Here is a 26,412-nt window from a genome sequence, read left to right on the forward strand (position 1 = left end):
AGACAAGAAAGATCTGCATGAGAATTAATCACTAAACTTTGAATTGCTGCCTTGCATCAATAATGGAAGAGTTGTGCCAAATACAAGCAGATAAAGAGGACAGGGTAAGGAATCATAGTTAACACACAAGAGGAAAAGTAATGTTTTAATGGAATGATAAAGCTCATTGCTGCTTTGTGGCAGAGGGTTACTGCCAGTGACCCAGAACAGACAGCTTTATATGCCAAAAGTGAAACCTCCTATTTAATCTCCCATCAGTGATGTTGGCATATTAAAACTGTGTCAGCTGGATTCTGCTGGATTCCATAAACAAGTCATTTTTGGTACCACAGCACCTTTATAAATGAAAATCTTAATTAAAATTTTACAGATTTTAATACAGTCTTCATTTTAATACAGGTTGTCTTTCAGGTGTGAACATCCAGAAGTATCATGGTGGACACAAAATTTCAATATTTTAACTGTTTGCATTGTTTAAACCAATTTTGCCAGGTATGTCACTGGAGAAAGGAGACTGAGTCTGAGATTTAGCCTACAAAACCACATTTAATTGTTAATATTCAAATTATTGCTCCAATTGTATCATTAACCTAAAAATGCTGGGGGGAAGGGCTTGGTGTGTTTCTTGGAACACTGTGAGGTAAATTACCCTAAAGGTAAATTTCTAAGGCTCCTGTCCATTAAAGGGAATGTGGAAAGCATGGAGGATAAACAACCTGCATGCAGCAAAATCTGCAAGTAAATAAAATGGACTCATTCTTTATTTTAGTGACGTGATGGATGTGTGATATATGGAATTTCTGAATGCTTGGTGCTGAGAAAAGTGCAAACTGAGTCAGATACAGAGCTGGCCTAGAAAGCCTTGAGACCCTGCAGTGTCTGTGGTGAGTATAAATGCTCTTCTGGCTTTATTTACTTTTAACTTGGCCAATCTGTGCAAAATGTCCTGTGACAGAATCATCTCCTGAGGTGTACTGTGGCCTCCATTTGTGAATTTACAGTAAGGAAATGGTAAGTATTACAGAATAACATTAGTGTTTAAAATTCTGCACCATTCCTTGACCTGCTCCAGCTCCTTCATTTAATGTTGTTTTCACTTTGATATAGATTTGTATTTACATTTCCCTTCTGTGTTCCATTGGGTTGCTACCTGTAGTGAATTAAAGGGAAGACAAGCATAAAGTCAATTCCACCTGCTGTGATTCCCCAGATTTTAAAAGGCAAAGACATTTATTGAATTTGCTGTGCAGCCTGTGAGCTCCTGGGGTTCATTAACTTCCCAAGAAGTAAATAAGTTCCCGAGGTTTGTTCTCCGGTTTATCCCTTTTTTACTGTTCCCAGTTCAGGAAATGCCCCCCTGGCCTGGGGTGGCTCCTTGGGCAGGGCTGCTCCTGGCCCTGCCTCTCCCCAGGGCAGCAGGAGCGCCCCTGGCCGTGCCAGGCACCAGAGGAGGCTGCAGCCTGCTCGTCTGCTGCTCCGGGCTGAAGGGAAACACAGTGAGGTGAGCAGGGCTCATTAACGAGGCCTCTACATTAGCAGCTTTTGGTGGGGAGGGGGTGGGAGTGTGAGATTTAGGAGATAACCAGCCTGGGTTTTTATCTCTGCTTAAAAGAGTGGAATGGAAATTCTCTTATCTCCATAAACTGCTACTTTTCACTTAGCAGATTATTTCCCATCCAGAGCAGATGGCACACAAAGAGTTGTGCTTGGGAGACATAAAGTTATTTATCTGGGTCCAAGTGTCTCAGTTCAGAAGCTGTCAGTAGGAGATAATAATAATAAATACAGGTGGCATTTGGCTGGAAGAACACAAGATTAGACTAAATAGAAACACATTGCTAAGAGAATAATTGTAACTCATTAGAAGTCTCCAGTTATGCTTAGAGTCGTAAGAAAGTGAAATCAAATTTAATTATGCGAGGTCCCAGTTGTGCCAAAGGTGTTATAAAGAATATCTTTATGGAGACATTCCGTATGACAAACTGGCTGGTGTTATTATTAGCATGCTCAGTTGCACATTTTCTTTAGATTAGTTTAAATTTTAATGCTGGTGTTTGCAGGACTAATTACCAAGGATCTGCACAGCGCTCATTGGGACTGTCACCCAAAGGCCTCCATTTCAGCAGAGTGAAGTTATTGATGGCTCCAAAGCATCTTTGGCTGAATTCTTCCCATTCTGTTCTGTCCAAACAGGTCTTTGGCTGGCTGTTGCTGGCTCTGCTCTCAGCAGGGCAGGCAGCCAGAGAAAGGCAGCAGGACACAGCACAGGGGTTTGTCCCAGGCATGTGCCAGCCCTGCTGGAGAAGGAGTCATTCCTGCTGCTGACAGTGACCCGGGCTGGGATTCACCTCCCTCCACCCCAGGCTCGTGTGGGGTGTGTGCATCTGCAGCTGAGCTGGGCACTCCGGGCTGCCCTCATGAGTTAATGCAAGTGATTCTCTAGTTTTGGGCATGACTCACCTGGTCTAGTTTAGCTCTCTATTTTAGTGCATGATGAATTGTATGATGGCCATTAACAATTCAGGAGAGAGTCTAATCCAAGTAGCTCAGATGGGGACCTCTTAATTGATTTATCTGGATCAGTTCTGCCCCATCTGCCCAGGTCCTTAAAGCCCTGGGTGTCTTCCAAGGCTAAACCTGAGGCAGACAGTGAGAGGGGCAGTGCAGAATGCACTTTTGCTTTCTTTGCCCAGACAGCAGCACACTTTCAGGTGGGACTTTGGCAGCTGGACACTTGGATTGGCTGTGGTCATTTTGTCCTGTCCAGAGTGTCACTGGTCCTTGTCTGGGAGCAGCACAGTCTCCATCTGCACAAGCTCCATCTAGCTAGAAAAAGAAAAGGAGCTTTGGCTTCCTTCCCTCTCCAGTACCTGCTGTTTCACTGACAAACTCCTTCCCTCCCTTGCCCCATCCCAGCCCTCCTTTTCCCCATGGCTCTGCCTGGGCCCCTCTTGGTGCAGCCAGAGCTGGCAATTCTCTGTGCCTCCTCTGAGGCTGCTGCCCTTCCTCCCCTGAGCTGAACCTCAGCTCCTGCACAGGGGCAGTGCCAGCCCCACCTCAGGAGTCCCTGCAGTGGGCCTGGAGCAGCAGATCCCCCCCTGTGCCCCCACATGGCACCCACAGCCTGCTGGGGGGTGGAGGGGCAGCAGCAGGGAAGGCTGGCTCCTGGCAGGCATTTCTGAGCTGCTGCAGGAGCAGGGGTTCCCCAGAGGTGTCCGTGTGCAGGGACAGGGGTGGCAGCACAGCCTGGCAGTGGGTGAGGTGCAGGGATGGTGAGACACTGCTCTGTGTCCCACAGCCTTCTCCACAGCTCTGGGGACTTGTGGTGTTCTCCAGCAGCAGAACTCGTGTGTGGCCATCTCTGAGCCCCTGGGAGCTCGGGGAGCTGCCCTCACACACACACACACCCCGGGCCAGCAGGGGCTGCTGCCTGCCCCCACCTGCCTGGCAGTGCTGGAGATCAGCTCCCTGCAGGCAGGGGCTGTGCTGGGACAGCCTCAAGGGGGTGTGTGGAGGTGAGGAATGAGGCAATGGAGATCAATCCAGCTGCCTCACAGAACTGGGATGGGATTTCTCATTTCCAAGCCTTGCTTGTGGCTTGAACATTGGTGCATCTCCTCCCGCCCTTGCTTTTTAAACTGAGGGGTTTATCTTCAGCTTGTTTCATCCCTTTTCACATCACACAGTTGTCAGTAGTGTACAGATCTGCTGGACATTTATTTTAATCTCAGTTCTGGCCTGAGTGTGCATACCAGCTGTCTGATGGTGTCCTGAGCTCTGAGATCTGCCCCCCTAAACTCAGTCTGGGTCCAGCCCCTGTTCTGAACTGGAATATCTGTGCACTCACACCCACAGGATGGGTTTCCTCCTCCTCTCTTGCCAGCTGACACAGTGAGTCCTGGCTGGGCTGAGGACACTGAATCACTCTGAGCTCTGCTCACCATTTGCATTTTGTTTCCAGGCTCTCATTCCAGGACAGGGGGTGGCCTTGGCCTGTGGTGAATTGCAGGGGCTTTGGATAAAGAGTGAGTGTTGATCCTCATGGATGGGATTTCCTCTCTGTGGGAGAGGTGCAATGTCCAGGGATGTGCAGGGTGCAGAGACTCCCCTGTGGCACTGATGCTTTGTGAGCACAGGTCCAGAAGAGGTGTCCAGCTGTGATCTCAGAGCACAGCAGGGCTGCAGGCTCCCTGTTCCAGGCAGGCTGATCCTGGAGGATGTGCCATGATGTGGAGAGCTGCTGTGTGTCCTGTCCCAGGCTCTGATTGTCAGGAACCCCCTTGGTGTGAGGAGAAAAGAGCACACACAGCAGGTTCCAGCTCTCAGTCACTGCACTCCTGAAATGTGTCCTGATTCTAGAGGAATGTCTGTTGGATGGCACAAAATCCATGGAATTCCAGTCATTTGGCACTCTTAGGGAGCTCTGTCCTGCAATTCTTTCCCCTTCTGCTTCTCTTGTTGCCAGTGAAACAGCTGCTGTTTGGTTTCAGGCTTTAACCTATTTTTAGACTCCTTTGATGCTGTTGGCCCTTTGAAATGCAGAATTGCAGTGGAAGCAAGCCGGTGTCATTGCTGGGGGCAGGAGGAAGCCTGGAGGTGAAGTGGTGTCTGGGGATGAGAGACTGTCTCACCTGTTCATCCCCTCCCTGCCTTTATCTCTGTAAAGGAACCATTTCCCCTGGCACAGGTTCTGTCCCTTTTCTGCTTTGATTTCAGCACTCCAGTGGTGTCAGCACAGCCCCTCATTAGCTCAGCACCAGCAGATAACTCCCTCCTTGGGGAATTCTTTCTCTCAGCCAGGCTCCTGCTCCCACTGCAGGAACTGCTGGCCCAGAGCAGAGGAGGAGGTGCAGGAGCTTGGTTTGCAAGGAAAGAGGCTGGAGAACAGTGCAGGAAGAAGGAAGCTGTGAATGACACAGAGGGCAAGAGGAAGGTAGAATGCATTTATTGGGTGAGCATTAATTACACCTTGTTTCTGTGAGTGGCTGTGGTCCCCCTGGGTGTCAGATTGTGCCCCTGAGCAGCAGATTTCCCTGGAAGGGCTGTGGGCTGGAAACAGAGAATATCATCACCTGAAGAGCCAGGGAATCCTGGTGGCTGAGGGTGCCACAGGTACAAACCCAGAATCACTGAGCTGGGGATGCTCTGACCTGCCCAAGGTGACCCCAGGTGTCACTGTAGATGTGACATAAATCATTGCATTGCCTCATTAGCTATTTACCCTCCCCAGTTAATGAACTCAGCACTGAACTAGCTCAAGCAGCAGTTCCCTGTGGGATTTGCAGTTTGTGGGCTGGAGGCCCATCTGTGTCTCAGCTGACACAAGTGAACAGGCTGTGGTTTACTGAAGTGGGAACAGTCACACCCCGTGTCTTGGCTGCAGTGCTGACAACTTCCTTGTTTCTTTTAAAATCCAAGGCACACTCTGGTCAGTTTGGATGATTAAAACAGGATTTTTAGGTTTTGTTCCCTGGTTTCTGAGTTTTCTCCTGAGAAGTGTTTTTGATCTGACCAAACAATTGTGTCCTTGCAGGCAGACCTTTATTCTCACTGCTGCAGCCCTTTTTGCCCCGGGGCAGTGAAGAGGACTCCTGTTTTCTCTGCATCCCTGCACAGTGCACTGCAATCCAGCCATCCCCGGTGTGTCTGCTGAACCTTGCCTAGGGACAGGAAGGTCTGAGCACAGCAAGGTCTGGCTCTTTTCTATGGCTGGGAAATGTTGAATCCTGTGCTGCAGAGGAGATCTGTGTGCACCATTGCAGGGATTGCAAATACCTGCCCTGCTCTCCCCTGCTCAGGATGAGCCCCTCTGGCTCCTGCAGGGTGTCCTGTGTTCTCAGTGCACACAGGCAGGGAAGTTCAGGAATGCCATTTTGTTAACCAGGGCACGGCTAAGGAGGTGGATGGCTGGGAAAACTAATTCTCCCCAAGATTATGAGTGTTAATTCCCATCTGTTTGTCCTGCCCCTAGTCTCATTTTTATAGGAAAAAAGTCAGTCATTTGCTTTCACATCATATTGCAGTTGAAAATGCAGAGTTAAAACAGTGTTGGATGACTGGAAGGGATGGACTCGTGGAAGGGATGGATGGGAGCAGCTGGTGAACACATCTGTGATCTCTGAAATTAATAGCCAAGGTATAAAATGAGTTTTGTGGGTTTATAATCAGTGTCTGGCACTGTCCCCAGCAGTAACTCTGCTTTATGTCTCTGTACAAGGCTCAGCAGAAACTCTGCTGTTATCAGTGAATGTTCATTGGTGACCTCAGCTGATAGCCCAGACAAGGAGCCCGTGGCTGGTCGGGCTGAGATCACCACAAGCTGAAATCTGGGGATGGTGCTGCTCTCTGGTAACTTGATGTGATAATTGGTGATCTCAGATAAGTATGAGCCAAATTCTGGATACAGATCCTGCCTGGTAACCCCTGTGATAATTGGTGATCTCAGATGGCCACGAGCCAAATTCTGGGATACAGATCCTGCCTGGTAACCCCTGTGATAATTGGTGATCTCAGATGACCCCGAGCTGGAATTTGGGGTACAGGGGTAACTCTGTGGGATAATTGGTGGGTTTGGGTGACCATGAGCCAGAATTCTGGAGTCAAGGTGACCTCTGGTAACTCCACCTATTCCCTGGTGGTCTCAGGGCACTCTCTGTGCTAATTAGCAGCCCCAGACGATGCCCCTGCTCTCAGTGGTGACTTCCTCTGCCCCAGACACCCCTGCTGGGCAGTGATTTTGGGGTCACCACTTTGGCTGCTGGAGGTCAGTTCAGACCTGTCTGGAAACGATCCCAGAGGATGGGAATTGGTGCTGACAGCTCCAGCAGCACAACCCCCTGTCACGATCCAAGCAGGAATCGTGATAGGTTCGTGTGATCTCAGAGTGCAAAAAGTACTCGAGGGGACAATAATTTAATCATACAACAAATGCACCTTTATTGAGTGCCAACAACACTTGCGATAGAGGGAATGAGAAAGGAAAAATAGGATACAGAGCGAGGAAAGGGGGGCAGGGGGATATAGCTACCAACGGCAGAGGCGTCCTCGTGGCGTGGCGTCTGGCCAATGGATCCGTCTTCCGTCCGTGGGGAGATCTCAAAGTGTGAGTCACAGGGGGAAGCTTTTATAGTCATTTCAGAAGCGGGGGCACCTGGCCAAGGCGGGCAGAAGTGGGAGGGAGCACCCGAAAGTCATTGTGAGGAGCCCCGTTGCTCTGGGAACCAGGTGCAACCGTTTAGATCGAGCAGGTCTGGGACAAGCAGGTATGGGCCTGGTTGCAGGTAAGCACAGGCTGTCCAGCCATCCATTGTCTTCGTACAAGTTCCCATGGGAGCCAGCTCCGGTCCAGTAGTCACACCTGCAGTTCAGTGCTTGGTACACACACACACCGTGGGTTAGGCCCGAGCGCCTTGCACACAGTCCCTTCCTTGACTGAGGACCTTGACGAAGGTCGTGAGGCAAAACCAGGGACCCTTGGGCCCCGACTCTCACACCACCCCGTGACTCACGATCGTCGTCAAGAAAACTCCGTTGATTCAGCAGCGCGGTTGTGAAGTCTTCAGGACTCATCAAGCCGTCAGTAGCATATCCCGGAAAAATAGGGAAAAAGAGTAGAGGGATAAAGAAAAGTAGGAAAGAGGAAAACAAAAGGAAGAGACAAAGGAAATGAAACAAATTGTTATTAATAATTTTTTCTCATTAAGTTTACATTCAGTTAATCATTAGAAAATCAAACAATTCTAGTTAAACAATTTCAATAAATAATAATTACAATAAAACAATTTTCTTTCAAACAATCAAAACAAATCACAAAAAAAAATCAAAATACAACAATCAATTTAAAATATGCATCAAAAGAACCTTACTTTGCTATTAGTGCAATTCACTCTGTGTCAATAACTTTGGGAACATCCATGTCAAGTGAGCACAAATAAACTTTTGTTGTTCCCAAACAAAACAAAATTCTAAATTAACAGTTTGCAATTTCTCATCAGTTTGATGGGCCCATTCCCTATACTGGAAAGGATAGAGAATAGCTCCATCATGATTTAAACTTAACACAATAATAGGAAATATCAAATATACTAAAACATTACATATGATCAATACAAAAACTGTGACTATGTTTATAATAGAGTTTTAAATAAAATTCACTAAGTTTTGCCAAAATTGAAAATCTTTTAAAATTATTAGCATTGTCCCAAATTATTTTCCAAATTTCAATAAAGAGACTGCCTTCTTTATAATTGAGGCAGCAACTAACTGCATCCACAACTAAAACTGGAGGCAGCTAATAGCTAAAAGTTTTGTGATCAATTATCAATTTATGATTATTCACATTTACCAGTTCTCAGTTTGATAATATGTTTGATAATAGCCACTGAGTCGTTCCCAAGACCAATAAGGATGACTGTAAAAGGTGTTGTCAAATTCTTAATTGTAACAACCAATTTATTAATTAATATTTCTAAATCAATACTATTTAAAAATTTTAATTTTGTTCCTATAACACAAATAATGTTTAAAATATCACCAGTTTTATCATGGTTTTATATGATCTTTATATCCCTCGGAGTTCTCCTGTAAAAAGTAAACACAACAAAATCTGCCTCCAAAGGCAGAAAAGTTAATATGAAGGAATTATCCAGCACATATTTATGCTTGGAACTGCTGGGCAAAAAGCAGTAATTTTGGAACACTTGTTAGCCTCCCATCCACAATAGGTATAAGTAGCCCATTTGGTCTTTTCACATTTTGCCCAGTCTGGGACAATTTTTGCAGTAAGATGAGACTGCTTGGGGCAAAAGGGAGGGGCTGTTTCAGTGACTGAGGCAGGTAGTTCTGGGCTGCCATCCAAGTTCATTGTCACATTTTTTACAGCTCCGACTGAGGCTCTTTTGGCCACCCTGTCAGGTGGGGGGGTTGCATATGGAATAACAGCGTTAAAAGGGGCTCTCAGGGCAATGGGTTGTTGTACTGACAATCCTGAAAAAGAAAAACCCCATTCCATCTGGAAAGGATCTGTAGGATAAGTAGGACCAAGTGTTTGGTGGACAGTTGCCTCAAAAATTAACAATTTAAAAATTTCCTGATGGGAATCACCCCATTCCCAAATTTTACCTTTTCTCAACAAGCAGTAAAGGGGTGGGCAAGGGTGGGTGAATGTCGGTTCCCTCGAGAAGGAAGGCTTTGCTGAGAGAGGGAGGGTGCAGTGGGTCGAATTGTTAGATTGTTTCTGGGCTCACTGCCCAGATTCTCAGAAGAAAGGTGTGTGCTGGGCTGTGATTTTTTGGTGAGGGGTTGCCCCAGCAAATTTAGGTTTTCTTTGGGGACCCCGTTTTTAATATCTAATAGCAACAAGTGTTGACAGCTAGTGATCTGTTTTCTTTTCTCTGATTTTTCACTACTAGGAGTTTTAACATAGTTGGTCAATTCTACTGCAATTTCACTTAATACATAGACATTACAATCACCGGCAAGTGAATTAGATTGAGGGGCAGGGGGCTGGGAGGGAGTAGGATAAGGACTGAAACCACGATCTGTAGATCCGGTTGGTTCACTCAGGTTTCCAAGGGATCTGTCTAACTTTTCTACAAAACTTGAAACAATTGCTATAGGTTTAAGTAATTCCAAAGGCTTTTGAATTAAAGGAATCATAATTTCAGGCTTTACAGGCAATTGCATTGGAGAGTCATCATGTATCATTTGCAGACAGGCAGCTTTGTAAATATTTTCCAGGGACTGTTTGGGAGTACCAACTAAAGTTTCTGCTTTTACTAAAGGTGTTATGCTAGGGCAACAGTGTTCCCCACAATTTTTTACTAACACCAGTTCTTTCTGGGGGTAAATCTGTTTAATGTGAGGAGTTTCTTTTTCCTCTGTCTCATTTGGCAAGTCGGCATGCTTTAAATTTTTGGCACGCTCTTCTATTAGGGCAGCTTGCAATAAATGGTTTTCATTTTGCAAAATTTTAACTAAACTTTGAAGGGAGTCAATTATTGTGTTTTCTTCACTTCTTCGCTTAAAGCGAGTTTCTATAGCTGCGGTAAGGCAGGCTCCCAGAACTGAGCAGAGTATGGTTTTATTTTTGCCCAGTTTAAATTTTGTTTCATGTTGTAAAGAGGATATTCTATCAGTTACACTCTCCAAGTTAAACCAGTTATCTTTTGCCCACTCTTCTCCCCCAGAAGAGGGTCGGGCATTATGTTTTGCCAACAAGGCATAAAATGCAGCTTTATCTTTTACAGGGAGCTCCTCAGCCATGTCTGTGTAGGGATCAAAACCACGTCAGGGAGGCACTGCTTAGTTACACACACACACGCACAGCAGGGCTGTGTCTTCCCTTTTCTTCCCTGAGTGGGTGGGGAGACCTATCTACCTGGGAGGTTCACCTTCAATTACAACACAGGATGTTTCCCCCTAACACCAGGTAGTCAGTCCCGACTTTTGCACTCAAAGTTCTTTTGTGAAATTCTGACAACAGAGCCCTCAATCGAGTTTGGGGTGCTGTTACACCTTAGGTGTGTGCAGTGTGCGAGGAATCAGAGAGGCCCCCCTTGCTTTCTAACCACGTTCACCGGGGTGATGGGCTAGGTGCGGCTGGAGCCAAACTTCCTCCCCCTGGTACAGACTACACACAACCTTGCAACCCCTCTGTCTGTCAGAATCCTGTCCGTGACGCCAATTTAATGTCACGATCCAAGCAGGAATCGTGATAGGTTCGTGTGATCTCAGAGTGCAAAAAGTACTTGAGGGGACAATAATTTAATCATACAACAAATGCACCTTTATTGAGTGCCAACAACACTTTGCGATAGAGGGAATGATAAAGGAAAAATAGGATACAGAGCGAGGAAAGGGGGGCATGGCGATATAGCTACCAACCCAGAGGCGTCCTCCTGCCGTGGCGTCTGGCCAATGGATCCGTCTTCTGTCCGTGGGGAGATCTCAAAGTGTGAGTCACAGGGGGAAGCTTTTATAGTCATTTCAGAAGCGGGGGGCACCTGGCCAAGGCGGGCAGAAGCGGGAGGGAGCACCCGAAAGTCATTGTGAGGAGCCCCGTTGCTCTGGGAACCAGGTGCAACCGTTTAGATCGAGCAGGTCTGGGACAAGCAGGTATGGGCCTGGTTGCAGGTAAGCACAGGCTGTCCAGCCGTCCATTGTCTTCGTACAAGTTCCCATGGGAGCCAGCTCCGGTCCAGTAGTCACACCTGCAGTTCAGTGCTTGGTACACACACACACCGTGGGTTAGGCCCGAGCCCCTTGCACACAGTCCCTTCCTTGACTGAGGACCTTGACGAAGGTCGTGAGGCAAAACCAGGGACCCTTGGGCCCCGACTCTCACACCCCCATCTCCTCTCCTGCCTGGAGATCCTTCAGAGGAATTCTCCTGAGGATGTGGTATGCCTTTCAGATGTGACCTGTTAATAGATGGGAAATTCACCCAAACCATGGCATCCCCACACAAAAAGAGCTGCTGCTTCTCGTCTGCCACTCCTGCATCAGTAAAGCTACTTCTGAACCTGGGGTGTTTATTCAAAGGGCAGCAAAACTCACTGGGAGCTGGGAATCAATAATAACAACAGAATGGGTGTGACTGAGTAAAAGGCCTAAAAGAGAGCTCAGACAGCTGAAAATGCAATCCAAGAGAGAAGATTGGGAACCACAGAATGATATTGAAAAGCAGTGAAGCATTGGGTTTGGAGCAGAAAACCTTTCTGACAAAAATACAGTGTAAGTGTACAAAAGCTGTTTCCTACACAAAATGCTGGAAGCACTGATGGAATGGTCAAATTTATGGAACCACTGGAAATTCAGAGCAAGCCAGAAAAATGGTTTGGTGCAAGGCCTCCAAGAAGTGCCTGGCATTTCTGACTTCTGTTAGTGCTGGGTGCTGTGGGACCTCGAGTTCTGAGCAAGATAGAATTAGAAAGCAACACAAACCTCAGAGGTTGTTCCTATTTCAGCTGTTCCTAAGGGCACTTTTAATTGGCAATATTCAAACACAAACTCCTCCAGATATGAGGAATGACACAGTCTTCAGCTCTCTCCTAAATTACTCCAAGTTTCTCAGTGAAAGAGGATTTTAACATGAACTAGTTATCTCTATTTAGAATAATAAGAGAGCTCCTTGGGTAAATCCTGAGCTAAACCTTCCTGAGGCTGGTTTGCAGTGAAGGAGAGAGAGAAGCACCTCAGTGAAGTAATCAGCACAGAAAGACTTTGGGAGAGCTTCAGCATGTCCAGAAGGCTCTGCACACTGAAAAGTGTGGATAAATCCATGGATTTGTGTCTCCATCAGCAGCTCAGGGGGATGAAGAAGCACTCCTGGGGTGCTGGGCTGGCTGCAGGAACGCCCTGCAGAGAGAGCAGGAGCTGCTGTTTGTGCCCTCTCACATTTAAACACCACCTTGTCCTGGCTGCCACCGTTTGTCAGGGGTGTCTGACTGCATCCCCAGTGTCTGCACTGAATGAAAATGCACCATTCTTCCACTAGGCACTGGCACCAAAAGGGGGAGAAAACTCACAGCAAATCCCTTCTTTCCCAGAGAGCTCCGTGCCAGGTGCTTCTGCCTGCTCAGGATGCAGTGACTTGGAGCAAGGGCTTTCTCTAATTGTCTGTTTATGGAACCTGTTAATTGTCTGGTGTAAATTAATAGTGGTGCCTTGTGGGAAGCACAAACCCTGCCCAGGTGTGTTACTGTGAAACTGCCAGCAAAGCATTTATTTTATTAATCTGCACCACACCCTGCAAGGCATTTAATGTAAGGTAAGGTAAGGAGGAGGGAGAAGAAGGGACAGAGCACATGAAAGGGATCCTTGAAATTTCAAGGAAATTAGGCCTGAGCTTTAGGTTTAATTAATTAGTCAATTATTACAGGCAAATCCTGTTTTCAGCTCCAGCCCTAAGTATCTTCAAAATATCCAAGGCTGTCATTTTGGTTAAGGTTGCTTCTAGTAGCAGCTTATACATTTTAAAGATTACAAAATCCTATGAGAAATAAGAACTTATAAAGCAGGTGTTCATTCTCAGCATCCTTCTCAGTGTAATGAGGTGCAATATTCTGATATTGGGGTCACTTCTTTGATTCAGTGGTGTCAAGTGCCTCTGAAATGTTGCTAATTAGGCACATTTATCAATAAAAATCTGCCATTTGTTTTGAACCCTTTTTGTGGTGGGTGGCTCTGGCTGCCAGCAAAATGAGGTCAGAGTGAACAGAGGGGCAGTGATGTCTGTATTCCCAACCTCCACTCATTTAAAAGCTCATCACATTTCTACTTCATCGTGTTCAAAATGGAAATGAATTTCCCAAATTAGACTGAAATCTGTGAGCAATTAAAAATAAGTCAAATTGTGAGGCAGACACTGTTATCACTCTGCTAGAGAACTGGACTATCACTGCTCCTGTAACACAGCAAAAAATGGTCCCATAATTGACACTGCACAGAGAGCTGCAAAGCAAAATAATGAAGTTGCCTGGGGTGGATTGGAAGGAGTGAAGTCTTTTAACTAAAGACAAAATAATTGGAAAGTTTTAGCTAAGAAATAATGGGGAAATGAACAGAACCCTACCATAAAAAAAAGCTTGTGGAGGTTTGATAAAAAATAGAGCAATTGAGACGAAGGCAGCGTTGGCAGTGATTAGGAAAGACAGAAAATTACAGAAAATACAAAATGTCATGCACAGACGTGTCCTTCTTTACAGTCAGAGTTTTGTGTGCAGTTGCAGGAGAAGAGAAGAGGAGCTGGGTGCAGGAAGGAGAGCCCATCCTTGCAGAGGCAGTGCTCCTGTGCTGAGAGCAGATCCCCTGTGGGGCCATGGGCTCCTCTGGGCTGGGGCACAGGGCCCTCTGCAGCATTTGTGCCCCTGGCTCTGTGCTCAGGGCAGGGAAATTGGGCAGAGAATCCCTGCTTGTGTCCCCCTGCTGCCAGGGACTGGAGGGGCTGGGCAGGGCTGCTCTCTTTTTTTAATTCTGCTTTTTGTTTTCTTTGTCTCTCAGAGCTTGGGTGGCACTGCAGGCACAGCCCACGGTGTGCCCAGGAGCTGTGCAAGGTCAGCAGGGCCCAGGCACTGGAACTGGCACCAAGGCAGAGCGAGGCAGCTGGGCACAAATGTGCCAGGGAACTGTGGGCAGGTTTATTATTTGTTATTTATTTATTTATTGTATTTTTTACAGCCATTTATTTATTATTATAAATGTTGATATTTTATTATATTATGTTATGTTACATTATGTTTTATTGAATTTATACAATATTATATATGGTATATTGTATATAATTATATGTAATAACATATAATAATTATTGTTATATTTTTATGTTATAGATCTTATTATTATTATTATATTATTATTATTATTATTATTATAAATACATATTTATGATTTATTGTTTATTTACTGCCAAAATCTGGTGGGTTTGAGGTGCAGCTCACCTGGGTTCAGGTAATGTTTTTTCCCTGCAGTCCTCAGTTGAAACTCCTGTCTCAAGTTGCTTGACATTCAGAAGAAATGGGTACATCACTAATTTAGTATTTGGATTTTTATTTCCCTGGGAATATTTCCTGGGCTCTGCAGGTTTCCTTCACTCTGTCATCACCACAGTTTTGCTCCTCACATCTCTGTCTCCCAACCAGCTGAATCACTGAACCAAACTGGGTGAGACAAACAGAACCAGGTAAGCAAAATATTGCTCAATTATATCTGTGAATGATTGAAGGCCTTGCCTTTCTCTGTCCTTTCTTTGGCTCCTGGGACTGAAGGGACCCAGGCTTTGCATTTATTCAATGGATTCAATCTTGTTTTTATTTCATTTCCATCTTTATTTTATGTTCTCTGCTCTCACTTATGTTAAAATTCCTCCCCCATTGTCACACACGGTGTAACAGCACCAGAACACAAAGGTGCCTGAGGGCAGGTCTTGTTTCTAGTTCTTGCCTTTCTTCACAAATCACAGCTTGGTGGGTTTGAACCGTGTCTGAAATGTCCATAGAAGAGCTCCTCACATGACAAAAAGCATTTCCAACAAATCACACTGCTCAGTGGGGTTTTCTTCTGAATGAACAAAGTCCTCATAACAAGGCCTGGTGTCACATTTCACTTTTTTATGCCAAGAAACTGCAATTATGGTGATCAGTTAAGCTTCCTTTTCTTTTGCAGTCTCAGAATGTGCTCCAGGCCAGCCAAGTGCTGCTTTCCCTGTGTTTATTCACTCCAGTGGTCAGAGAGGTGTGGTTATTCCTGGGACAGCCTTACCAAACCTCTGCCTGGGAATTTCAGAGGAGCATTTCCCCTTCTCTCTTAGCACCACGGTCATTTCCATATTCAGGACTGGAAAAGTGACTGGGACAGTTTTATTTCCACCCCCCATGCACACACACACAGAATGCAGGAATGTTTTCCTTTCTCACTCTGGCCCCAGCCCAGGGCTGCTCCCAGCTCTGCCCATGGCCTGAGCAGGCAGAGCAGCTGTGGGGGCAGCAGGGGAGGAATTTCAGTCCCTGCTGGGCTCTGCTGGGCAGGGGATCCCTGACCTGAGCCTGCCTCTGCTTCCATTTCCCCTGGAGCCAGAGGGCCAGGAGGAACAGCAGATCCACGATGTGCAAATGCTGCAGTCCAGCTTCTGGCACTGCTGAATGCAGTTTAATTGGCTAAATGAATGCAGCGTGCAATATTTATATATTCCTTACAGCTCCTTGAGAACATGCCATGCATTATTTACAGGGTAGTGTTGGACTTTGCTAGCCATTTATGAAGGATTAATTATCTGTGATTACAAAATAGCTCAGTGTGCCACCATACTTGTTCATTCCTTTTAATCAGTAATTTAGGAGACATTTTCCACCTTCATTAAAACCTATTTTTGAAATTTTCCTTCTTTAATCATACAAACAATGTGAACAGAAATTCAGATTTTTATTTACATAGCTCTGCCACCACTGATAACTTTCCAAAAAGTCCACAAACACTAACATTTCTTGGATATTTATAGATATTATTTTAGTCCTATATAAAGAGAAAAGAAGCTTGAAGATTTTTGGTGACACCATTTTCATCTGCATAACTTTATTTCTTTTGGCCTGTCCAGACTCTGCCCTTTCCACGTTTTAATAGCTCTTTTTTAGTCAAGAATTCCATGTCTTGTTCTGGTTGCTGGTCACTTTGCAGTCTTGCAGCTTTCAAATCAGTTATCCCCTCCTTTCCCTGTAATTTATGGACTTGATTACGTTTTAAAGTAGTGGAATTAAAGCATATCTTCAACAGTGTAATGACTAAAGCCATTTTAAAGAGTGCTGTGCCTTGCTATACCTTATCAGGTTGTATTTGAATTCGTATTTTGTACTCCAGATATGATTCTGTACATCCTGAACTGTAATTCCAAAGTTGTCTGCATTTTAAAATTTTAAAATCAAAATCCAGTGCTATTCACTTGGGGGAAAAGGCCAATTTCTAGGATGAGGATTAGGTCAGTGCTGCTTACAGCTCCACTGTGGGGCAGTCAAAAAATACCTGACTTTAAAGGGGAAAATGATGGTGATTTTTTTTTTTTTTTTTTTTTCTCCCTCATGAAAGGCCTGAGCACACAGTTTTGTGTAGTAGGACTCGGGGTCATTTCAAGATCAGAATTTAATGGAAAAATTCCAGCTACCACTAAAACCTACCTCAAACTTTGAGGTTCAGCCTCTTTCTCATTTTCCATGTGAATATCCTTGACTTCACCTCCTTGTGCAATGGTCAGTCTGAATTTTCTCTTGGTTCAGTCATTCACCATCTGATCCTTTCTGGAAGGGAAACCAGGACATACCTGGTGGGTCTGGCTGGGACAACTTCAGTTACAAGTAATTAAGAAAACAATAAAATTATATATATATATATATACACACACACACACACTTCCAAGCCTTAGATCTGTGTGTGAGGCAATAAGGCTAGATATAAATTCATGAAGTTACATTTTAAAAAATGCATGCATAGCATCACTGAGCAGTAATTGCAATATGTAACTACAGGCACAAACACAATTAGACACAGAGACTGCAGTGTGTAAATATTCTGCTTGTTTATTCAGAAGGGTTGCTGTGAATGAACAGCAAATAACATGTATAATTTGTTTTGCCAGTGCAGTTGTGTTATGAATGTTGCCTCTGCCTCATTGCCCAGGCTTTGTTCAGTGGTGCAGGTCACACTGCATTCTCACAGGGACTCTGCTCTCACCCTGAGCATGGTGTGCACTGAGACATTCTGAAATGCAGCCTTGGCTTTTACATTTTCTCCCTTTTTATTGCACAAATCGCTCTGTGAGCAGACTTTATCAGCCGTGCTGGGGAATGTGCAGAGAAGGGAGCAGAGGTGGGGAAGGAAGGGGTGGAACACCAGGAGGGGCTGGGGGAGCTGGGGGAGCCCAGCCTGGGGAAGAGGAGGCTCAGGGGGCTTCTCTCTCCCTGCCATGCCCTGGCAGGAGCTTGGGAACAGGAGGGGGATTTGGCTGCCTCCTTCTTCCAGGGAACGAGTGGGGGATGAGGAAATCATGGCCCCAAGGTGTGCCAGGAAAGGTTTGGATTGGTTGTTAGAGAACAATTCCTCCCTGGAGGAGGGAGCAGGGTGTGACAGGCACTAAGGGAGGATGGAATCACATCCCTGGAGGTGTCAGCAGGGCACGGATGTGGCTCCTGGGATGGGGTTCAGTGACCTCAGATGCCTTTTCCAGGCTGATCCTCTGATCCTGCACACCAGAGCACCCACAGTGCTGCTCTGGCTCCCAGAGAAGAGCAGGGCTGCTGTGGAGCTGTGTATTCCACAGGGAAAGATCTAAAAACGCTTTGCTACATTTCAACTTCCATTTGTTGCAAAGCCAGAATTTATTTCCCAGCCATTTAGGATTTGATCACTGTTTGTGGGGTGGAGCAGTGCTGGGGCAGGAAGAGGAAGCAGTCAAAGCCAGGCCCCTGATTTTCAAATATTCTTTTCCAGGGGCACAGAAGTGATCCCCTGGACAAGACTGACACCAATTACAGGAGAAGTTTTAGAGCTTCCATTCAAATGGGTGGCAGCAATTCTGTTCCACATTGCTTTAAGACTGTTTCTGCAGATATTATTTTGTTATATTTAATGATCAGCTCAGGGAAGTGGCTTTTTAAAAATCTCTCCTTTGGAACATTTTTCTCCCTAGCAGCTGTTTCCCCCATTTATATTTAGGAGTCAAGAAGATGCTGCTTGACCAGCGAAGTTGACTTTTTTTCTTTCTCAGTGACTGTGAAAAAGGCATATTGTATATGTGGCTCTACGCAGATATTTACTATATGTAATCTGATAGATAGAAAAGTTATACTATATTAACATTAGAATAATGTAGTGAATGTAGTTTTGTAATTAACAATAAGTTATAGTACAATAGAAGCTGTGTATGTGTGTTATATTTTTTTTGCTCAAGAAGAAAAATTCCTCAGCAGAGAGATAACATTCACAGAGGCCCCTAAACCTTACAGAGGCCTCTAAACCTTCTAGTGAAGAAGAATTTATGGCCTCTTATCCACAGAACCTAACTTTCTCAAGGACGTATGCTCTCATGCGTTCTTTTAATTAACAGAAAGCTTTTGTGACAAGAAACAGCTGAAAATTACTTGTTTTACGTAAGATATGAATAGTCATAAACTGAAGGCTTAAAAAAGAAGACTTCTCTTTGTTCTGGGCCCTTCTCCTTCCTAGCCTTTGTCTGGGAGGGAGGGGGGACAAAAGCCCGGGCTACCTTCTTTGCTCTTGTTGCCTCATTATTTGTCCTGTCTCTGAAAACTTTTTTAAACTTTTATTATAGTATTAATATTTTTGTAACCAATTTTTATTCTTTATTAAATATTCATAAATTTCAAAAAAGCGAGTGAATGGCATTTATCACAGTGACAAAGAAAACAACATTGAAACAAAACTGATGTGATTGCTAATGAATATGACTGAGAATTGAGTTCCATTATACCCATGTGTGACAAGAGCATTCAGCACTCATACAGAAAAACCAGAAAAATAAATATTCAGCAAATATAAATATCCTACACATTATGTAGGGCAAAATCAAAAGCCACTGATTAGCAAGAGACTGCAGCAGACTGCAATCACAGTTTTGATTGGTGTTTTTTACTTTTTTGGCTGTTTCAAAGGCTTCTTGATTCTCTAACACAAGATTAGAAATTTTAACAAAAGGAGGCTGAATGGGCATCTGAAATTTTGGAGCTGCTCTTCAGCTTCTCCATCCCTGTTCCTGCAATTCCACAGGAACGGGTCCAGCTTGAACACATCCCCAGGTTCCTGGCAGAAATGCTGTGTGCCCACAAATCCCCCAATTGTTCTGCCTGGCCAGAACATCCCTGGGAGGAAGGGAGGTGTGAGTGCTCCTGCCTCCCCCCGAGCTGGAACCTGAAGGGAAATGAGCTCAGCCCCAGAAGTGATCCCAGCCCTTCCTGTCTGCCCCGCGGGTTATTGAGCATTCCCAGTGCTCCACTCCTGCCTTGGCACCACCACAGAGCAGGACTGGAGCATCAGGCAGGGCTGTCATTAGACAGTGATCAGTTTTAACTGGGTGTTAATGATAACAGACCCAGCGCTGGGGGTTTGTTTAAACCTCTGCATCTCTTTTGCACTGATTTTTAGTCAGCGCCATTTTTATCGTGCCATCAAACTGCCATTGCTGATTGCATTGTCCTTGCTCATGCAGGCATTAATCTTTCACAGATAACGGGGCCTGTTTCTAATGAATACCCTAAGCCTTAGAATAAAGCACTCAATTTAGGTTCTTTAGAAACAGTGTCTCATTGTAAGCACACGGGAGATGGATTAAATACCTTGCTGTCCAAATGACTTCTGAAAATTAATGGACCCAATCGAAGTAAAACCCTCTATGTTCTCTTCTTGTAACAAAACAGGGACAACCTAAATGTAAAAAATTGCCAGGGAGATGATATGAGCCATCAGCTGCTAACAATGCTTTTCTAAATGAGCCCATGTATCAACATTATACAGAATTCAGGCTTTGTTCAGCCTTCCTTGGGAAGGACAATTACACCAGAGAAATAACAGCAGAATTTTCTCTCTTGTTAAGAAAGGGCAGCAGTGGAATTTTGGAGGTTATCATAAAACCAGTGAGACATTTTCAGACTGAAAGATGGGAAGTTTAGGTTAGATATACAGAAGAATTTCTTTACTGTGAGGGTGGTGATACACTGGAACAGGCTGCCCAGAGAAGCTGTGGATGCCTCATCTGTGGAACCCACATCTAGGACAGGGCAGCTGAGGTTCCTGTTAATAAATCCCTTGGGGTGAATTAGAGGGAAAGAACACTGAATGACTAGGGTATTTATGAAGAGGATTTATTTTAAAACCATGTAATTGCAGTGGAAAGAATGTTTGTGGCCATTTTGGTTATTTTCTAGAGAAGGATGAAAATCCATGAAGAAAATACACAGGGAAAAGAAAAGAAAGTGAAGGAAAGGAGAGTGGGCAGTAGACAGTGGAGAGAGAAGATTTCTGTGGATCCAGCAACAAGAGCTGATCTTTGCAGTTTGGTGTCTGTGGTCAGTGATGGTCACAGCCCTGCTCTGCTGGGGGTGGGGATACCCAAAACAAAAAGTTCCTGGAGTTGTATCCGCCCAAGCTGGCATTGGGAATGCCCAGAGCTTCCCCCAGTGTGGGCAGACAGACAGTGCTGAGGGCACTCCTGGCTCTGAGCTATTGCAGCTGTGTTCATTCCTCAGGAGTGGAACAGCCTGGCCCTGCCAGCTCTGGGGGTGCTAAAGAGTGACTGGGCTGGGTGGGGTCAGCTGGGCTCTGCTGGCCCTGCTGTGAGGAGGGGGGGACAGGAGGGAGTGCAAGGGACAGAGAGGGGGAGACCCTGTCCAGGGGACAGCCAGGGTGAGGTGGCCGTGCTGGGGACAGGAAGGGTCAGAGCTTGTCCAGGGGACAGCCAGGGTGAGGTGGCCGTGCTGGGGACAGGAAGGGTCAGAGCTTGTCCAGGGGACAGCCAGGGTGAGGTGGCCGTGCTGGGGACAGGAAGGAGCCAGCTGGAACTGCAGAAGGAAGAGAGAAGAAGGAGAGAAAGAGCCAGAGCTGTGTGGAGCTGCCCATGGGAGGCTGCACAGAAAAGGTCAGAGAGACTTTTAGATCACCAGGAGCTGATGCTTGAAGCCTTCTGGGATTTTCCCAAAGCTCTCTGAGTGTCGTGTCTGTCTCCACCACCACAGCCTCCTGCCCTCTGTAAACTCACATTTGTAGCAACACAATTGTTGTCATGCCCATCTTTAAAAACCCTTTGCTGGTTAACACAAAATACAGAATTTGGGGTGGTAGTCTTTTATTCTGTTGTTAAACAATGTTTGTGCAGATAAAGGACAGCAGGAAAGCCACCACACTTGGAAATGAAAGAAATATTGTGATATGCACTATGTAAGTGTGTAAGTCTGTACAGTTACCATCAGATATTATTAATGACCCCTCTGTGACAATATTAATGAGCCCAGTTTTGTCAGAAGTGTGCAGTTAGATGGCCTCAGGCTCAAACTGAATAATTCCTTTAGTTGAGGAGAACCCCATACTGTTACCTTGGGGAATTGTAAAGTTCAGCACCAAGGATCAATTTTATCCTCAATTCTGCCAGCAGCAGCCAGGATCAGGCTGTGCTCATGTCCTGTTCTCAGATCAGGGCATGTCTGACCAATGCCTGGTGCAGGAGGGTTCATCACCAGCTCAGCCACAGCTAAAGCTTCCAATTGGTGCTGCTCCTTGCAGAGCTGCTGGGATCTCAGTGGAAGTCTTGGGAAATTCAGCCCCAGCTCTGCCTGTCCCTTCTCTCTGCCAGGGTTTTTGGGCAGGGATGGGATGGAGCTGGGCTGGGGATGCACCTGCAGGAGCACAGGGCAGCACAGGGCAGGTGTTAATACAGGGATGTGTTGATTCTCTTTTTGTTCCTCCTCCTCTCTCTCATTTTCCCTGTCTTTTACTCAGTTTAATCCAGCTAGCTCACTGTAGCACAAAGTTGAGGCACACTGTAGCTACAACTTGTACCAGAGAATACTCTCTCTCTCTTTTTTATTTTTTTTCCCAGGTGTCCACACAATTCCCTGAGGAGATGTCCTTGTAATGCCCTGAAGGAGAGAAACTGAGCTGCACTGGGAGGTTCCATTCTTCCAGGGGCACTGATGCACAGAAAACCCACAAAGGCCCAGAAGGGAACCCAGGCACTGCTGGTTTCTAAATTTATGGGCAGTGCAAGCCACTGTCACAAAACCTCTGTCAAAGACCAGGCACGACACAGCCCTGAAAAATCAGGATACTCATGGCACCTATCCAGCCTTCCCTGGGAGTTTTGGATGACTGAGTTGAACGAATGAATGAGCAGGCAGCTGGAACAATTTTCTCTGGTGCTGCAATTTGTATGATCTGAGTTTTTGTAGACTCTGCACGTTCAAGGAGGGCTGGAACAAGAGAGACATTTAGTGATGAGAACCTCAGTGTGGGAAATACATTTGAAATGTCCAGCTCCACTTGTGCCTGCTGCACATCAGCCTCTCTTGTGTGAAGCTGGACTGCATTTCTTGCAGCTGCAGATGGGAATGACTCAGGGCAGAGCTGTCCCAGCTCCCTGTCCAGCAAGGACACTGCTCTGGGTGATCAGATCTGAAATGTGAATTATTGGGACATGCAGTCACTGCCAGCCCAGTGCTGGAGGATCCTGATTGCTGATTGCCAGCAGGGAAAAGGAGTCACAGCAGGGCCCTCAGCACGCAGGGATCCATCCTGTTCCTGTGAGGGGAACCTGCTGTGATGCTGCCCACGGAAATCATCAGCCCCACCAGGGTTCCCTAAACATCAGGGATTGAGTTAGGGCTTATTAAATGTGGTGCTGTCTCACTGCAATACTGAAAGATAAAATAAATAAAACTGTGCAACAGGAGAAGAACAAAGATTCCTCTGCAGGCCATGGTGAGACCAGGGTGAGGCAGCTGTGACCCTGCAGCCCCTGGGGATCCCTGGGGATGCAGAGATACCCCCACAGCCCCTGGGGATCCCTGGGGATGCAGAGATCCCCCCACAGCCCCTGGGGATCCCTGGGGATGCAGAGGAGCGCGGGGTGTTCGGAACCGGGGCTGGAGACGGGCGGGGCAGCGGCACCTCCGGGGCCGGGATGGGAAGGGACCGGGGATGAGGGGAGGAGCGGGACCGGGCCCGGACCGGGATCGGGACGCGGAGCCGGAGCGGGCCCGGGCCGGGATCGGGACGCGGAGCCGGAGCGGGCCCGGGCCGGGATCGGGACGCGGAGCCGCAGCGGGCCCGGGCCGGGATCGGGACGCGGAGCCGGAGCGGGCCCGGGCCGGGCGCTCCCGGCAGGACCCGCGGCCGCTGTGCCGGGAGCGCAGGCGCGGAGCGGGAGCGGCAATGGCGGAGCCCGGGGAGCAGCAGGGCCGGGCCGGGGACAGCGGGGGAGACTGCGGCGGGCTCGGAGGTGAGCGGGGACCGGGGACAGCCCCGGGGGGGACGGGGACAGCCCCGAGCGGGGACAGCCCCGAGCGGGGACAGCCCCGAGCGGGGACAGCCCCAGGGGAACGGGGACAGCCCCGAGCGGGGACAGCCCCAGGGGAACGGGGACAGCCCCGAGCGGGGACAGCCCCGGGGATGCCCCGGGAGCTGCGGGCTCCGGAGCTGCCTCGGCCGTGCGGGGCCCGGGGCGTCGCTCCAGGGCGGATTCTTTAAGGGCACAATGAACATTTTGGGGTAAAATGCGCGTTAATGTGGGGCACAGAAGGAGCGTTCTGAGGGAACAGGGAGGCGATCGGCAGTGGAGGGGGGGAAGGCCCAGACGAGATCCAAGGGATTGTAAAATCCATGTGTGAAATCAGAGCTGTGCCAGCAGCTTTCCTTCCCACGGCTCCCCAGGGGTTTTCCTTGTGTTCTGGTTTTCAGGAGGGAACCCCGTGCAGTCGAAGGTCTCATAGCCTGAGCAGGACAATCTCTGGACATGGAAAATCAGTTTTTCATTGTTACAGCACCAGCTCCAGGGAATGATGAAGTGGTGTCGTGGTTTTGAACTTGTGCTCATGGAGGAAATGCACTGGAGCAGCCAACACTGCTCCACATTTATGGACAACCCTGTGGGTTTGGATCTTGATTTGTGGGTGTGAAATCTCCTCACAGAATCCTCTGGGGCTGACACAAAGACCAGGAACCTTTGAGATGGAAAGAGCCGGAGCAAGTTGATGTGAGAAAGGAAAATTAAAGATGGTGAGTGCTAAAACCTTTGTTCTTCCCTTGTGCTGAGCTCTGTACTCGGGAATGGGACAGCTCTGGCAGTTTGCTGCAGACACTGCTCTGCTGAGAAGTGGGAAACTGCAGCCCCTGAGGAAGGCAGAAAGAGCAGGGCCTCAGTCTGGGAGTGTGTGAGAAATAAGGGAGGGACAAATGTGTGGCTCATCCTGTGCCCCAGAGCCCCAGGAAAAGGCCTTGGCTGAAGAACTGAAGTGCTGCTGCTCCACAGGGAGCCCTGCCCAGGCCTTGGGAATCATCCCAGCTCCCTTCAGAGCAGGAGGAGCACCCACAGCCTGTGTGAGCCATTCCTGGCTGGAGCTGGGGCCCGCTGGGCTCTTTCCCCTTTTCCTGCAGGCTGTGGCCACGACAGGGAATTGGCTCCAGCAGGGCTAGGTCACAGCGGGGTCTGTGGCAGGGACAACTCCCAGAGCCGACAGGGAAGGGCCCTTCAGCCACATCCCGAAAAGCTGAGCAGGGAAAACACCTGCCTGCAGCTGCTGCAGCTCCTGGAGCTCCGGGGTTTGTGCACAGCAGGGACAGGGATAACGCCAGAACCATTCACCTTGGGAATGAGGGAGTTCATCCCCCTGGAGGCTGTTCCGGGCAGGCTCTGCCCATCACCACTGGGAGCAGATGGCCTCGGAAGGGATGGGGGCATTCAGGGAATGCTGCTTGGCTTTCCCTGCTTTGGCAATAACGTGGTCAGTAAAAATACTCACTGAGCTCTTCCTGCAGGGAAACGTTCAGGCAAGAGGTGCCGAAAAGAACCGGAGTTTCTGATCTGAAGTCTCCAACTGAAAATCCCCTGTGGATTGTCACCGGTCCAGTTTTCATGGACTGCTCACCTTGGCCAGGAGTGTCCAATCCTGCTGGAAATGCACTGCACCAGGATGGCATTTTCGTTTCGTGCTGGTGAAGACCCTCTGGGTGACCCCCAGGCACTGGAAGGGCTGGCCTGGGCTCCCAGGGCACTAATTCCAGGAATTGTGTTTTTGGGAACAGCACAGGAGCCTTTCCCTTGCCCAGAGGAGCAGCCAGAGCCTCCCTTCATTCACAGATTCCCAGGATGGAACACAAGGAAAGGAACAGCAATGTGGAAATGCCCCACACTGGGAGCTGATGGTGCTCTGGATCACATTTTGGATTTCTAATGTCAAAGGGGCAGTGTGGAGGGGTTTTTCTCTCTGCTGTTCATTGCTGTACTCACTGCCCTTGTTGCTCTCACTGTTACTGTGTGTTGCCATTACTATTAAATTAAATTAAATTTGCCTTGGTTTCCATTATTATTAAACTGTTCTGAGCTGGGTTTGTGTCTCTGGTCTCTTCCCCATCCCCTGGGGCTGAGGGAGCTGCTGCTGGTGCCCGGCTGGGCTCTGCCCCTGGCCGGGGGCACTCCTGGGGGCTCCGAACCCCCCGGGCTGGAGCAGTTCTGGGGCTCCCAGAGAGAGCCAGGGCTGCGTTTTGGGGCTCAAACTGGGCTCACTGGGCCAACTGCAGACACAGACATTGAGCCCTGGTTTGGGGCTGGAAACCAGGGTCCCTCAGGCAGCTTTGGGATCCTAGAGAGACCCAGGTGTGCATTTGGAGGCTCGGAGCAGAGCCCCGGGGCCGCGTTCGGGGCTCGGCGCGGGCTCCGGGAGGGGCTCGAGGCTCGCAGCGGGGCCCGGCCCGGCGGGACCGAGCCCGGAGCCCCGGCGGGCCCCGGCCCCGCGTCACCGGCAGCGCGGGGCTCGGCCAGCGCCCGGCCCGGAGCGGCTCCTCCCGGTCCCGGGGCCGCCCCGAGCCCGCCTCGGTCCTGCGGACCCGGGACCCGCAGCGCGCCCGGCGGGGGAGAGGCGGCACCGCCCGGGACCCGCAGAGACCCCGGCAGGGCCCGGAGCCGAGGCCCCGGTGCCGGTGCCGGTGGCAGCCCCGGCCCGGCCCGGGTGAGAGGGGCGGGGCCGGCAGCGATGGTCCCGCCCCCATCCCGGGCTGGGCGGGGCCTGGGGCAGAGGCGGAGGCGGGGCCAGGACTACGGGGCGGGGGTCAGAGTGGAGGGGCGGGGCCACGGCTCGGACGCGGGATTAGAGGCGGGGCCGAGTCTCTGGGGCGGGGCCGGTTCCAGGGGCGGACCCGGGGTTCAGG

At 48.2% G+C, this 26,412-nt stretch overlaps 1 long non-coding RNA gene across 1 annotated transcript; it reads left to right on the forward strand.

The window, feature by feature from the left end:
- The first annotated feature begins 1,486 nt into the window (after positions 1–1,486).
- On the forward strand, positions 1,487–25,594 carry LOC134550773 (uncharacterized). The gene is made up of 6 exons (XR_010080430.1): positions 1,487–1,501; positions 14,002–14,136; positions 14,581–14,680; positions 22,091–23,488; positions 24,178–24,264; positions 25,024–25,594. It is a non-coding gene; the product is annotated as an uncharacterized LOC134550773 (long non-coding RNA).
- The last annotated feature ends 818 nt before the right edge of the window (positions 25,595–26,412 follow it).

Source organism: Prinia subflava, chromosome 5 (genome assembly GCF_021018805.1).
Source record: "Prinia subflava isolate CZ2003 ecotype Zambia chromosome 5, Cam_Psub_1.2, whole genome shotgun sequence".
In the NCBI taxonomy this organism is placed as follows: Eukaryota; Metazoa; Chordata; class Aves; order Passeriformes; family Cisticolidae; genus Prinia; species Prinia subflava.